This window comes from Triticum dicoccoides, chromosome 6A (genome assembly GCF_002162155.2).
Source record: "Triticum dicoccoides isolate Atlit2015 ecotype Zavitan chromosome 6A, WEW_v2.0, whole genome shotgun sequence".
NCBI classification, from domain to species: Eukaryota; Viridiplantae; Streptophyta; class Magnoliopsida; order Poales; family Poaceae; genus Triticum; species Triticum dicoccoides.
The window spans coordinates 447,515,968-447,529,190 of record NC_041390.1 but is presented as its reverse complement, the minus strand read 5'-3'; the positions used below and the strand labels follow the sequence as shown (position 1 = coordinate 447,529,190).

The 13,223-nt window shown below is 42.0% G+C and overlaps 1 pseudogene; it reads right to left on the bottom strand.

Moving 5' to 3' along the window:
• LOC119315898 overlaps positions 1-5,052 on the bottom strand; it is a 17,424-nt pseudogene extending 12,372 nt beyond the window's left edge.
• Between the last annotated feature and the right edge of the window lie 8,171 nt (positions 5,053-13,223).

Genomic DNA, 13,223 nt, shown 5'->3' with positions numbered 1-13,223 from the left:
GAATGGGGGCGGCGGTTGGAGTGGGAGGGGCTGGCGGGGAGGGTGCGATGTCACGACAGCGGGGAGGAAGGGGAGGGGATCGAGAGGAGCTCTGCTAGATCTGGAAGGGGAGAGGAGAGAGCTAGGGAAAGAAAGGAGGCGGGGGGTGGATGGAAAATGACCACAGGACAGAGCTAGGGTTTCGGGGATGGTGTGGAAGGGCCGAGGACTGTCGTTGGATCCCCGATCATCAGACGGTGTTTGATGCACGATTCGCGTGACACGTCCATGAACCAATCAGATTACAGTACGATGTTATGACCATCTAAATTGGTCGTGGTTGACTAAAATTAACGTGTTAAAATCAGCTATTTTATGACATGAAAAATTCAAAAAAATGGAAAACCTTCTCATTGTATCACCAAATGTGAACAAGTTTTCAGGAAAAATAACAAACAAGAAATAAGATAAATATCTTTTAAAATGTGTCTTCAGAAATGAGTTTTTTGGCAAAAAAAAACATTTTCCATTTTCTCAGTGCACGAAAATGAGTTTTTTTGTGAAGGACCTACCATATATTTGTTGCAAAATTGGACCAAATCAATTTTCTAAAATATTAGGCCATATTTAATGCACAATTAACCAAATGGTTGGGTGTCAAAAGTTTTGATCCACCTTTGGTGAAAAAGAGAAATTTCTGATGATTCAGTAGGAAGCGGGTCAAATTTGAACTACAGCTGCCTCATAGTTTGCTATTTATTTTTTCCAAAAATCATTTATAGGTACATAAGTATCTATTTAATCAGATAAATATCAAAAGTTTTCCAAGATTCAACCACTAGCTAGAAACGATTATGCCCACTGTTTTGACCCTATTTTAAAATGGGCATAAAAAATTCAAAAAATTCAAAAAATTGGAAAACTTTCGCATTTGTGTCATCATATGTGACCAAGTTACCAGGAAAAATAACAAACTTGTAATAAGACAATTATTTTAAAAAAAGTATTCTCAGAAATTAGCTATCATGCGTGAAGATTCGTGGCTTTCAATCCAAATGATCAATCTTATGGCCACATTCATTACATAGTTTGTTCAAATGATCTCATATTCTGCACAAGGGTGCATCTTGGAATTCCAAACAATGTTGCCTAAGGGAGTTTTCATTTTCTTTGCACGGAAAATTCATTTTCCATTTTTCAAGTGCCCGAAATGAGTTTTTTGTGAAGGACCTACCATATATTTGTTGCAAAATTGGACCAAATAAATTTTCTAAAATACTAGTCCATATTTAATGCAAAATTGACCAAATGGTTGGGTGTCAAAAGTTTTGATCCACCTCTGGTGAAAAAGGCAAATTTCCGATGATTCAGTATGAAGCGGGTCAAATTTGAACTGCAGCTGCCTCATAGTTTGCTATTTATTTTTTCCAAAAATCATTTATAGGTACATAAGTATCTATTTAATCATAGAAACATTAAAATCTTTCCAAGATTCAACCACTAGCTAGGAACGGTCATGCCCGCCGTTTTGACCGCATTTTGAAACGGGCATAAAAAATTCAAAAAAAAATCAAAAAATTGGAAAACTTTCGCATTGTGTCATTATATGTGACCAAGTTTCCAGGCAAAATAAAAACTTGTAATACGACAATTATTTTAAAAAATTGTTCTCAGAAATTAGCTATCATGCGTGAAGATTCGTGGCTTTCATGCCAAATGATCAATCTTATGGCCACATTCATGGCATAGTTTGTTCAAATGATCTCATATTGTTCACAAGGGTGCATCTTGGAATTCCAAACAATGTTGCCTAAGGGAGTTTTCATTTTCTTTGCACCGAAAATTTATTTTCCATTTTCCGAGTGCCTGAAATGAGTTTTTTTGTGAAGGACCTGCCATATATTTCTTGTAAAATTGGAACAAATAAATTTTATAAAATACTAGGACATATTTAATGCACAATTGACCAAATGGTTGGGTGTCAAAAGCTTTGATCCACCTCTCGTGAAAAAGACAAATTTCCGATGATTTAGTAGGAAGCGGGTCAAATTTGAACTGCAGCTGCCTCATAGTTTGCTCTTTATTTTTTCTAAAAATCATTTCTAGGTACATAAGTATATATTTAATCAGAGAAACATCAAAAGTTTTCCAAGATTCAACCACTAGCTAGGAACGGTCAAGCCCGCCGTTTTGACCGCATTTTGAAACGGGCATAAAAAATCAAAAAAAATCAAAAAATTGGAAAACCTTCGCATTGTGTCATTATATGTGACAAAGTTTCTAGGAAAAATAATAAAATTGTAATACAACAATTAATTTAAAAAAGTGTTATCAGAAATGAGCTATCATGCGTGAAGATTCACGGCTTTCAAGCCAAATGATCAATCTTATGGCCACATTCATGGCATAGTTTGTTCAAATGATCTCATATTGTGCAAAAGGGTGCATATTGGAATTCCAAACAATGTTGCCTAAGGGAGTTTTCATTTTCTTTGCACGGAAAATTTATTTTCCATTTTTCGAGTGCCCAAAATGAGTTTTTTTGTGAAGGACCTACCATATATTTGTTGCAAAATTGGACCAAATCAATTTTATAAAATACTAGGACATATTTAATGCAAAATTGACAAAATGGTTGTGTGTCAAAAGTTTTGATCCACCTATGGTGAAAAAGAGAAATTTTTGCCGATTTAGTAGGAAGCGGGTCAAATTTGAACTGCAACTGCCTTATAGTTTACTCCTTATTTTTTCCAAAAATCATTTCTAGATACATAAGTATATATTTAATCAGAGAAACACCAAAAAATTCCAAGAGTCAACCACTAGCTAGGAACGGTCATTCCCGACATTTTGACCGCATTTTGAAACGAGCATAAAAAATTCAAAAAAATTAAAAATTGGAAAACCTTCGCATTGTGTCATTATATGTGACCAAGTTACCAGGAAAAATAATAAACTTGTAATATGACAATTATTTTAAAAAAGTGTTCTCAGAAATGAGTTATCATCTCTGAAGATTCATGGCTTTCAAGCGAAATGATCAATCTTATGGCCACATTCATGGCATAGTTTGTTCCAATGATCTTATATTTTTTACAAGGGTGCATATTGGAATGGCAAACAATGTTTCCTAAGGGAGTTTTTATTTTCTTTGGACGAAAAATCAATTTTCTATTTTTCGACTGCCCAAAATGAGTTTTATTGAGAAGGACCTACCATATATTTGTTGCAAAATGTGACCAGATCATTTTTATAATATATTAGGCCATATTTAATGTACAATTGACAAAATGGTTGGTCATTAAAAGTACATATACACCTCTGGTGAAAAAGACAAATTTCTGATGATTGAGTAGAAAGCGGTCAAATTTGAACTACAGCTACCTCATAGTTTGCTCTTTATTTTTTCCAAAAAATATTTATAGGTACATAAGTATCTATTTAATCAGAAATGCATGGTTTGGTGGCGATATGTTGAGGTTTGGATGGTGGCCCAGGGTCCCAACTCCAAAGCGCGTAGACTCGCATGCCTGCCGTGTGGTCACCGCGTGACCGTGGTGTTGCCACCCGTTCCGGGCAGCTTAGGCATGTCTAGTGGTTTGGGCACTCCCCTGTTAGGTGCCAGGAAGAAGAAGGCAATAGAAGATTCTCACGAGGAGACTGAACTGAGCTCAAACATGAATTAACACCCAAGTGTTTGATTAGTGGTACGGGAAATGCGCATGGCCAATGGGCTTAAGTTTTGGCTGAGGATGATCATCTACTAAGGACACTATCTTGGAAAATTTGTAGCTCAAATGGAGGAGCCTAGGTGTCACTTGCTTTGCAACGTACCACACTGGACAGAAATATGAATGTTGAAGCCACACTCACATGTATTGTTAGATGGGGCTCAAATTTTGTGGAGAGCTATTATTTGGGAATATAGAAGATGTGGCAAAAATTCAGCTCATTAAGATATGCCTAGCTAGTACTTCCTTCACAACAGTTCGAGTTGAACAAAAACTTTGAAAATTTGCCGAGGAAGATTTACTAGGCAAATGGAGTTGAATATTGTCACGAGGCAATGATTTGGATAGTAAAGAATGCCCAATTTTTTGAGGGGGAATTTTACAGAAATATAGGTTGCTTCACAACCTAGTGCAAAAATTGACACATGGACATGACACATAGGGAAAATTGATGAGATGGCGCCTAGTCATAGCAATAAGTACCAATGCATCCACGTTCACAACCTCATGACCATTTATATTAGTCGTAATCAGGTAGGAATAAGGTCATTGGCGCCTCTTGTCTGCTTTATGATCATTTGGTGTAAGCAATTTCAGGGTTTGAGCCCTTCCAAGCGAAATGGCCGTAAATTTACGACCAATTCAGCTGGGGTCACTAAGAGAAGGTCATAAGTTAGACATATTTCTTGTAGTATATAAACTCTTAATTATGAATAATGGAAATATAGCAATACGATATTATTGCCTCTAGGGCATATTTCCAACAGTCTCCCACTTGCACTAGAGTCAATAATCTAGTTAGCACTTTTAACCTTTACACCAATGGCAATCTGGTGTCAGTCCATGCTTTGCTTGTGGTATAGACTTCGTACTATCGAATCTGACAACTTCAGATCCGTGTGTATCATTTGCATTTTGATCAATCGGCAAACCCTAATCCCCAAATCGAAACACCCCAAGCCATGGCGAAGCGCCGCCTCCTCGGCTCCAGCTCCGTTGGCCGTCCGGGCCACGTCCTCCTTTGCACACGTGGGTAGTGCGCTAGCAAGCTGGACGTTGTCCGCTGTATCACCGCGCGCACCACAACGGAAGCAATGGGATCCATGAAGGTGACAATCTTCATCAAAGATCTGCCATCGCTCTCCTACTTCCATGTTAGCAGCTGCCCCGACCTCGAAGAGGACCACTTCACCAAAAGCCCGGAGATCCTATGGTCGTCGGAGTACTGCATCCTCTTCCGTATGTTTCCCCGTTCCGGCCGACCACAATTGTTCATCTGTAGGGGGACGAACAGCCCGGGTGCAAGCCGTCGCTTGATCCGCTCCCTCAAGTCGACTCGCATTTGGCTAGTGAGAGAATTAGTCCTTACCTCGTCGGCGTCGTTCCCGACTTCGACAGCCAGAACTATGTCTTGGCCACGTCCTCCTTTGCACACGTGGGTGGCGCGCTAGCAAGCTGGACGTTGTCCGCTGTATCACCGCGCGCACCACAACGGAAGCAATGGGATCCATGAAGGTGACAGTCTTCATCAAAGATCTGCCATCGCTCTCCTACTTCCATGTTAGCAGCTGCCCCGACCTCGAAGAGGACCACTTCACCAAAAGCCCGGAGATCCTATGGTCGTCGGAGTACTGCATCCTCTTCCGTATGTTTCCCCGTTCCGGCCGACCACAGTTGTTCATCTGTAGGGACGAACAGCCCGGGTGCAAGCCGTCGCTTGATCCGCTCCCTCAAGTCGACTCGCATTTGGCTAGTGAGAGAATTAGTCCTTACCTCGTCGGCGTCGTTCCCGACTTCGACAGCCAGAACTATGTCTTGGCCGCTTTCCGAATGAATTGTGTTTCACGGATATACACACTCCACGTCTTCAGGTCCAAAGGGTCTGTCTGGAGCAAACATATTCTTGCCGTCGATCTTCCTTCCTGGATATATACGATTCATCCAGGGCTTTTTCCGGATAAGGTGATTGCCTTAGGTGAAGAGGTGGGCTATGTCGATCTCTGGAAGGGGATTCTCTTGTGCAATGTGCTCGAAGAACCAGGTAACGGCATGTTTCGTTCCATTGCCTGACCCACTACCAAACAACCTAGAATACTACGACGAATTTTCATCAATTGAAATACGCGATGTCACATGCACTGAATCCCCTGATGGCTTCATAATCAGATGTGTTGAGATGGAAGATTTATTCAGTTCCACAACCACCATCCCTGAAGCCAATGTAATATTTGATTCTGATGTCGATCCAACCAAGAAGGTGGTAGAACCCGAATGTGTTGGTTGGAGGCTTGTGACATGGTATAGGGAGACCTCTTGGAAGTTGGAACTATTGGTCCAAGGAGCATATAGTTAATGTTGATGACCTTGGAGCTGACTGGTTGCTTCCTTCTAATCCATCGTGCGTGCAATCTTCTTTTCCCATCCTGTGTGGTGATGATGCAGTTTGCCTCCTCTCCATGAGTCATGATTCGGATGGTGATGGTTGGATTGTCACTATTGACATAGAGAGGAAAAAAGTGAGAGGGATAATAGAATCTTCTTGTGACCGATACATGCTTTTCAGCTCAGCCATTTCCTGTGCGCCAAAGAAATATCCAGGTAACTATAGCCATACTTGTTGTCGTTTATGCCTCAATTAGCTGTGGTTTGGGTCATTTTGGTATGCAAGGTTCTTATTTCGTGTAGCAGATGTTATTATTCAGTCTGTACAGTTATAGTTAAGCCTTAAATCATGGTGGTTATCATTATTCAAATCTGAACAGTAGAACCATGACAAGAATTATGAAACGGAGGGAGTAATAATCAAGACCTTAATTATGGTGGTTATTATTCAGCCTTTGCAGTAATAGCTCAGACTTAAACCATGTTGGCATTATTTCTGTATGGTAAAAGTCTTTCTAAATTGCTGGAGATAAAGGATGTGTTACTTTAGGTCGTCGGCATGATCAATCAGTTATTATTTGCACGATCTGGCCTGTTTGGGTTTATGGTTAGTTATGACGTCAATGTTTTTCTCCATAATTGGTGAATAAGTGATGATGAATGTAACCGTTTTCTGCTCGCTATGCCTTTTAGATGGCGGTCCTCGCCTGTTGAGCAAGACCTCGTCTGTTGATGCTGATGGAAACAAGAGACCGAAATATGTGTTTCAGCCGCCAGACAAGTAACATTCATGAGCTTGTGATTTATAGTATTACTTGAAACACCAGCCATATAAACCATATTAGGCGTAGTTGATCTAAAATCTTGATGTTAATGTCTTCAAATAGAAAGTATATCTGCATTATTGTTCATCAAGGTTGTCAGCCGTTGCACCTGCCAATGTGTGTATATTTCATGTCCTGCTATTATTCCCTATGGAGAAATTATAGGCTGATATTTTTTTTGGAGGTGGTGATGCCTTTAAGCTCTGGACAAGGATCTGCGGGATGATTCAAGTTGTGCAGATATGCCATGTTCGTGTTTAAGACTATCTTTCTTGTCCTATTGTGTAGTAGATTCCGTGGGTTGCTCCTTCTAAGTTGTCTGATGGTTTATGAGTTTAAGCGCATTACTGTTCAGTACTATCATACACATGCCGCCGCCTTTCTTTTGATTAGGAGAAATTGGTCTTAGTGCACAAAAATCCTGGCTATGTCACTATTCAGGAATAAGAGATGAATATGTAGTGATTTCTGCAATGCGTTCTTATTGCATAGTTTTTTTCTTCTTCATATGTTGTCCTCGTTCTGGTCCGCATGGTTCCTCTGCTTCCTCTCCTGTCATCCTCTTTCTTATCTGTATGCAGAAAACCAGCATTGACATTGCAAAACTGAATTGGGGACACAACTTCTCATGTATAGTGAGAACATAATCTAAGGAGTTGTTTGGTTGCAAGAATGATATCTTTATCGTAATCAAATCGCGGAGTTTTAGGAGGTGTAACGATTTGTTTGAAGTTTGTTTGGTTCGTCCAAGTAAAGGAATGGCCATTACACTGCTCTTCTTTCACTTAGACTCTTGCCCCGTTTGCCGACCACCCTCCTCCCTGTTAGGCTACTCATAGTGGGGAGTATCATATACTAGTGTCATGCATACGATACTAGTGCATGATACTACTTCATAGTGCATAGTACTCCTTTCCGGTTTATTGGGCTCATCTCATTTTCTTGGTTTTTCCATATTATAAGTCTTATTTTCACTTCTTTCCGCCACATGTTCACATTTCAGGGCGGTGACGGGGAGGCTGCGGTTGCGTCGTCCTTCGTAAGAAGACCGAAGAGCTCGATCGAAATCGGAGTGTAAATCCATTGCAGAATTGCAAAGTCGTCTTTCACGCAGATGGGATCGACAAGTGGTGGTGCTAAATGTGAGAGAAGGCAGAGTGCCTTTACCGGCGGCAGGCAGAGCGTCGTCCCTGGCGGCGGGGGCAAGTGCTGAGCCATGAGGGCCCAGCGCTCCTTGCCTCAGGCGGTTCACCTGGAGGCGGACGTCGAGGTCGCCGTTGAGCTGCCTTGCATGGCGAGTTCCGCAGTGGACTCTGGACTCCTCCCTTTCTTTGGTCCCATGCTAGTGCAGACCATATAGGCCGAAGAGATCCGACAATTTTAACAACGGATCATTTGTAGTTGTAGGCTTGTAGCTGCTATAGGCTTTCTTCTCTGATTTTTAGAACAGATTTGAGGAAGCAATCAACTCAAAAAATCATGTATTGTTGTGAATTATTATAACCATACTATTCTTGAAGTTTCCTTATACTGGTAAATTGGTTTATTTTCTTCTTACAAGGAGTGGTTATCTGCTTGTGGATGCAAATTTTGGAATCCAGTGAATACTAGTTCAGTGGTGTAGGGATTATCTGAATTTTGACAAGTGCAGCGGCCTTGGTGCTGTGTTTTCTGAATTTTTAGATGTGCAGCGATTCTAGTTCTTCAGTGCAATACTAATGCAGGCTTGGGAAGATCAGTATAGTTCAGTGTAGGCTTTGGAAGATCAGTATAAATCAGTGCAGTACGGGTGAGTAACAGAGAATGGTACGCATGAATTTGACAGACAAAATTTTTACTCAGCTATATTGAAGTAAACATGGTACTAAAGCATCACTAATATTTCCTCGGACAGTGGCCATAAAAGAACATTAACATTTCCTTGGCCTAGTGCCACACAAAACTATGAAGTCAAACATAGAGGTTTGTTCTTTGACAATTTTATCTAAGCTCAATGAAAATACAACTGAAGGAATGTCTCAAAATCTTTTTTAGATGACCTGCCTAACATTTGACGTTAATGGCATCTCCAATGAACCCTCAAATCTCCCGCAAGCGTGCGGACCGACGAACCAAGTCTCCATCCTCCCCTCTTTCTTTGCATCCGCTTTCTCTCTTAGCGACGCCACCGCTCTAGCACCCGGGCTGCCCGTCGAGCCCCTGTCGGACCTCCGCGACCTCCACCACTACACAAGGCCTCCACGCTGCTTGTCCTCCACCGCTGGTCCACACCTCTCGCCCGCCCGCCGTCGCACAGGTACCATCCGCCCCTACTGTGGTCACCACTCCGACAAGTGTTTCGTGAAATGCCCATGTTAATTTTTTTTTGTCCCTTCTTTGAAGCAATGGATTTGGACATGGAGTACATATACAAGCACTACGTTGAGTCGTCCAACTACTCGTCCGATGAGGAGAACTACATGGATGAAACAAGTATGATGTAGGTGGTTCTCGCATACGTGGGGCAAACAAAAGAGCATGTTCTCAATTTCAAGGGATCGATCAAGGGTCATCGGTGCTCAATTGGGCACAACGCATGAGGCCATTTGACGTTGATGGACGACTACTTTGCCCTGCTACTTCTTGAGCTTACATTGGTTTTCCCTTGAAAATAAAAGGGTGATGCAGCAAAGTAGAGTAAGTATTTCCCTCAGTTTTGAGAACCAAGATATCAATCGAGTGGGAGACAACGAATAAGTCACTGAATACCTGCACAAACAATCAAACAAACTTGCACCCAACGCGATAAAGGGGTTGTCAATCCCTTCACGGTTACTTGCAAAAGTGAGATCTGATAGAGATAAATAAACGGTAAAGCAAATATTTTTGGTTTATAGATCGGAAAGTAAAAGATTGCAAAGGAAGTAAATACGAAACTAATATTGTAGATCGGAAACTTATATGATGGAAAATAGACCCGGGGGCCATAGGTTTCATTAGAGTCTTCTCTCAAGATAGAAAATATTACCATGGGTAAACAAATTACTGCGGAGCAATTGATAGAAAAGTGCAAAGTTATGATGATATCTAAGGCAATGATCATGAATATAGACATCACGTCCGTGTCAGGTAGACCGACTCCTGCCTGCATCTACTACTATTACTCCACACATCGACCGACTCCTGCCTGCATCTAGAGTATTAAGTTCATGAAGAACAGAGTAACACATTAAGTAAGATGACATGATGTAGCAGGATAAACTCAAACAATATAATGAAAACCCCATCTTGTTATCCTCGATGGCAACAATACAATACGTGCCTTGCTGCCCCTACTGTCACTGGGAAATGACACCGCAAGATTGAACCCAAAGCTAAGCACTTCTCCCATTGCAAGGGAAACCAATCTAGTTGGCCAAACCAAATCGATAGTTCAAAGAGACTTGCAAAGATATCAAATCATGCATATAAGAATTCAGAGGAGATTCAAATAATATTCATAGATAAGCTGATCATAAATCCACAATTCATCGGATCTCGGCAAACACACCGCAAAAAAGTATTACATTGAATAGATCTCCAAGAACATCGAGGAGAATATGGTATTGAGAATCAAAGAGAGAGAAGAAGCCATCTAGCTACTAGCTATGGACTCATAGGTCCGTGGTAAACTACTCACGCTTCATCGAAAGGGCAATGGTGTTGATGTAGAAGCCCTCTATGATCGAATCCCCCTCCGACAGGACGCCAGATGTCGGTGTAATGAGAACCAGGGTCCCACTAACCTCTGAAGATGGGCCATGACAGTGCTCAGCAACACTGTAAGTGCATCTAGTGCCACCCCTAGTTGGTTTTGGAGTATTGACGACAAACCTGGTTGAGGGACTAATGTGTTTGTGAGAATTGCAGGATAACACAGGTAGAAGTCCCTCATTGATTCGGTTTTCCTACCGAAGATGACCCCTAAAAATGTATGAAGACATTGAAGTCAAAGGTGGTATGTGAAGACATTCACATTGAAGACTATGACAAGAGAAGACATCGCGTGAAGATTATGGAGCGCGAAGACTTAGTTGTTTCGTCGTTCTTTTTCTTCTTTGTTGAGTCATAGGAACCACCGTACTGTTAAGTGGGGTCCAAGTGAACCAGTCAGAATGACTGAAGTGATGCTTAACCAAATCCTATGTCTTCGAGCGAAGACAATGAGAGCAAATCTTATCCAGAGCTGGATAAGTCAGCTTTGCTTGTAGCTCAAGTAAAGTTGCCGTGTGTGTTTGAAATCTGACCGTTGGAACACGTGTCAGTTCCTTAGTGACCCAGGGTAATTTCGGACAAATCAGGTCGGGTTGCCTAGTGGCTATAAATAGCCCACCCCTACACCATAAATTGTGGCTGCTCAAAGTTAGTGCACGGCTTTTGTCATTTGAGAGCAACCCACCTCGAAGCCTTTGAGAGAGAAATCCTTGCGAGGACAAAGCCCTAAACACCCAGAGCCAAAGAGTGTTAGGCATCACTTAAGTCTTCTTGTCTGTGTGATCTGAAGACTTATTACACTTGAGGACTGTGAATCCTCCAGCCGGTTAGGCGTCGTGTTCTGAGCATCCAAGAGTCATTGTGGATCGCCGGTGAACGAAGTCTGTGAAGGTTTGGAAGTCTACCTTGAAGAATTACCAGAGTGATTGGGAGAGGACTGGGTGTCCTTAGCTCAAGGGGAATAAGGTGAAGACGCGGTCTTCTGAGTTGAATCTCAGCCTCCCTAACCAGACATACGGTTGTCACAGCAACTGGAACTGGTCCAACAAATCATTGTCTTCAACGAGCCACTGGTTCTATCCTTTCCATCTCTTTATTTACTGTTAGTCCTTGTGAAGTCATTGCCTGTTTGCATTATCTTCTATCTTCACTGAGTGACTGCTTGATCTGATTGGCTTCATACTATCTTCCATCTTGATCTATACTGCCTAGCTGCTATTAGTCTTTGTGCCTTCATTTCATTGAATACTTGACTATGGCTTGCTTAGTGTAGTCTACCTTCCGCTGCATGGTAATAGGTTTATTTCTATCGTTTGTCTTCGAAACTTCCATGTTTTGAAGACTTTCATAAAAAATCGCCTATTCACCCCCTCTAGTCGATCACTAGCATTTTCAATTGGTATCAGAGCAAGGTACTCCCTTGTTCTGTGTGATTTGGTTTAACCACCTGGAGTTTTAGCTATGTCGACTGCAGGGATAATCAAAGTCTCCGCTGCGTGCCCCGTCTTCGATGGAACTGAATATCCCTACTGGAAGAATAAGATGCGCATGCATCTTGAAGCCATTGATGTCGGCCTTTGGTATGTCGTCAAGAATGGCGTCCCCAAGGCTGGTGAAGGTGTCACCGCTACTGATGTCAAGAAGTTCGTTCAACTGGACTCCGCTGCCAAGAACATCATCTGTGGTCATCTGACCAAAGGGCAGTATGGCCGTGTGAGTGCTCTGTAAACATCTAAGCTAGTATGGGACTGGCTCTCCAAGGTCAACGAAGGCGTCTCAACCCAGAGAGATTAAAGAATCAGTGTCCTTCTCAACCTCTTCAACCACTTCAAGAGAAATGACAATGAGAATGTTCAACTCACGTTTGATCGACTCACTGACATCACAAATGAGCTTCAAGCTCTCGGCGCTACTGAGATCACCAAGCATGAAATCGTCAAGACACTCCTGAGATCACTTGACAGCTCGTTTGACACCCTAGCCCTGATGATTCAAGAACTCCCTGACTTCAAGACACTCGATCCGTCTGACATACTTGAAAGGCTCAACACACATGAGTTTCAGCTTTCTGAGAAAAGAGACATCTACGGTCCCAACTATGGGCGAACTCGTGCTTTGAAGGCAAAAGTTGTTTCCTCATCTGAAGAAGAATCTGACTGCAGCTCTGATGATCCTGAAGACATTGGAAAGGAGCTTGCTATGCTTGTGAAGAAGTTCTAGAAATTCACCAAGAAGAAAGGCTTCAGAAAGTCCTCACGATCCAGCTCAAGGAATGATGAAGCTTCTGCTCATGACTACAAGAAGAGAACATGCCACAAGTGCAAGAAACCTGGTCACTACATCTCTGAGTGTCCGCAGTGGGACAATGAGAACAACAACAAGAAGAAGAGCAAGGAATATGATTCCGACGATAAGAAGAAGAAGAAATACTCAGAGTCTTCTTCCAAGTCTTCCTCAAAGTCTTCATCACACAAGAAGAGCTCATCTGGCAAGGCTCGTGCGTTTGTTGGCAAGGAAATGGATTCAGAGGAGGAGTCCGCTTCTGAGGAGGCGGAGGTGGAGTCTGAGGAGGAGT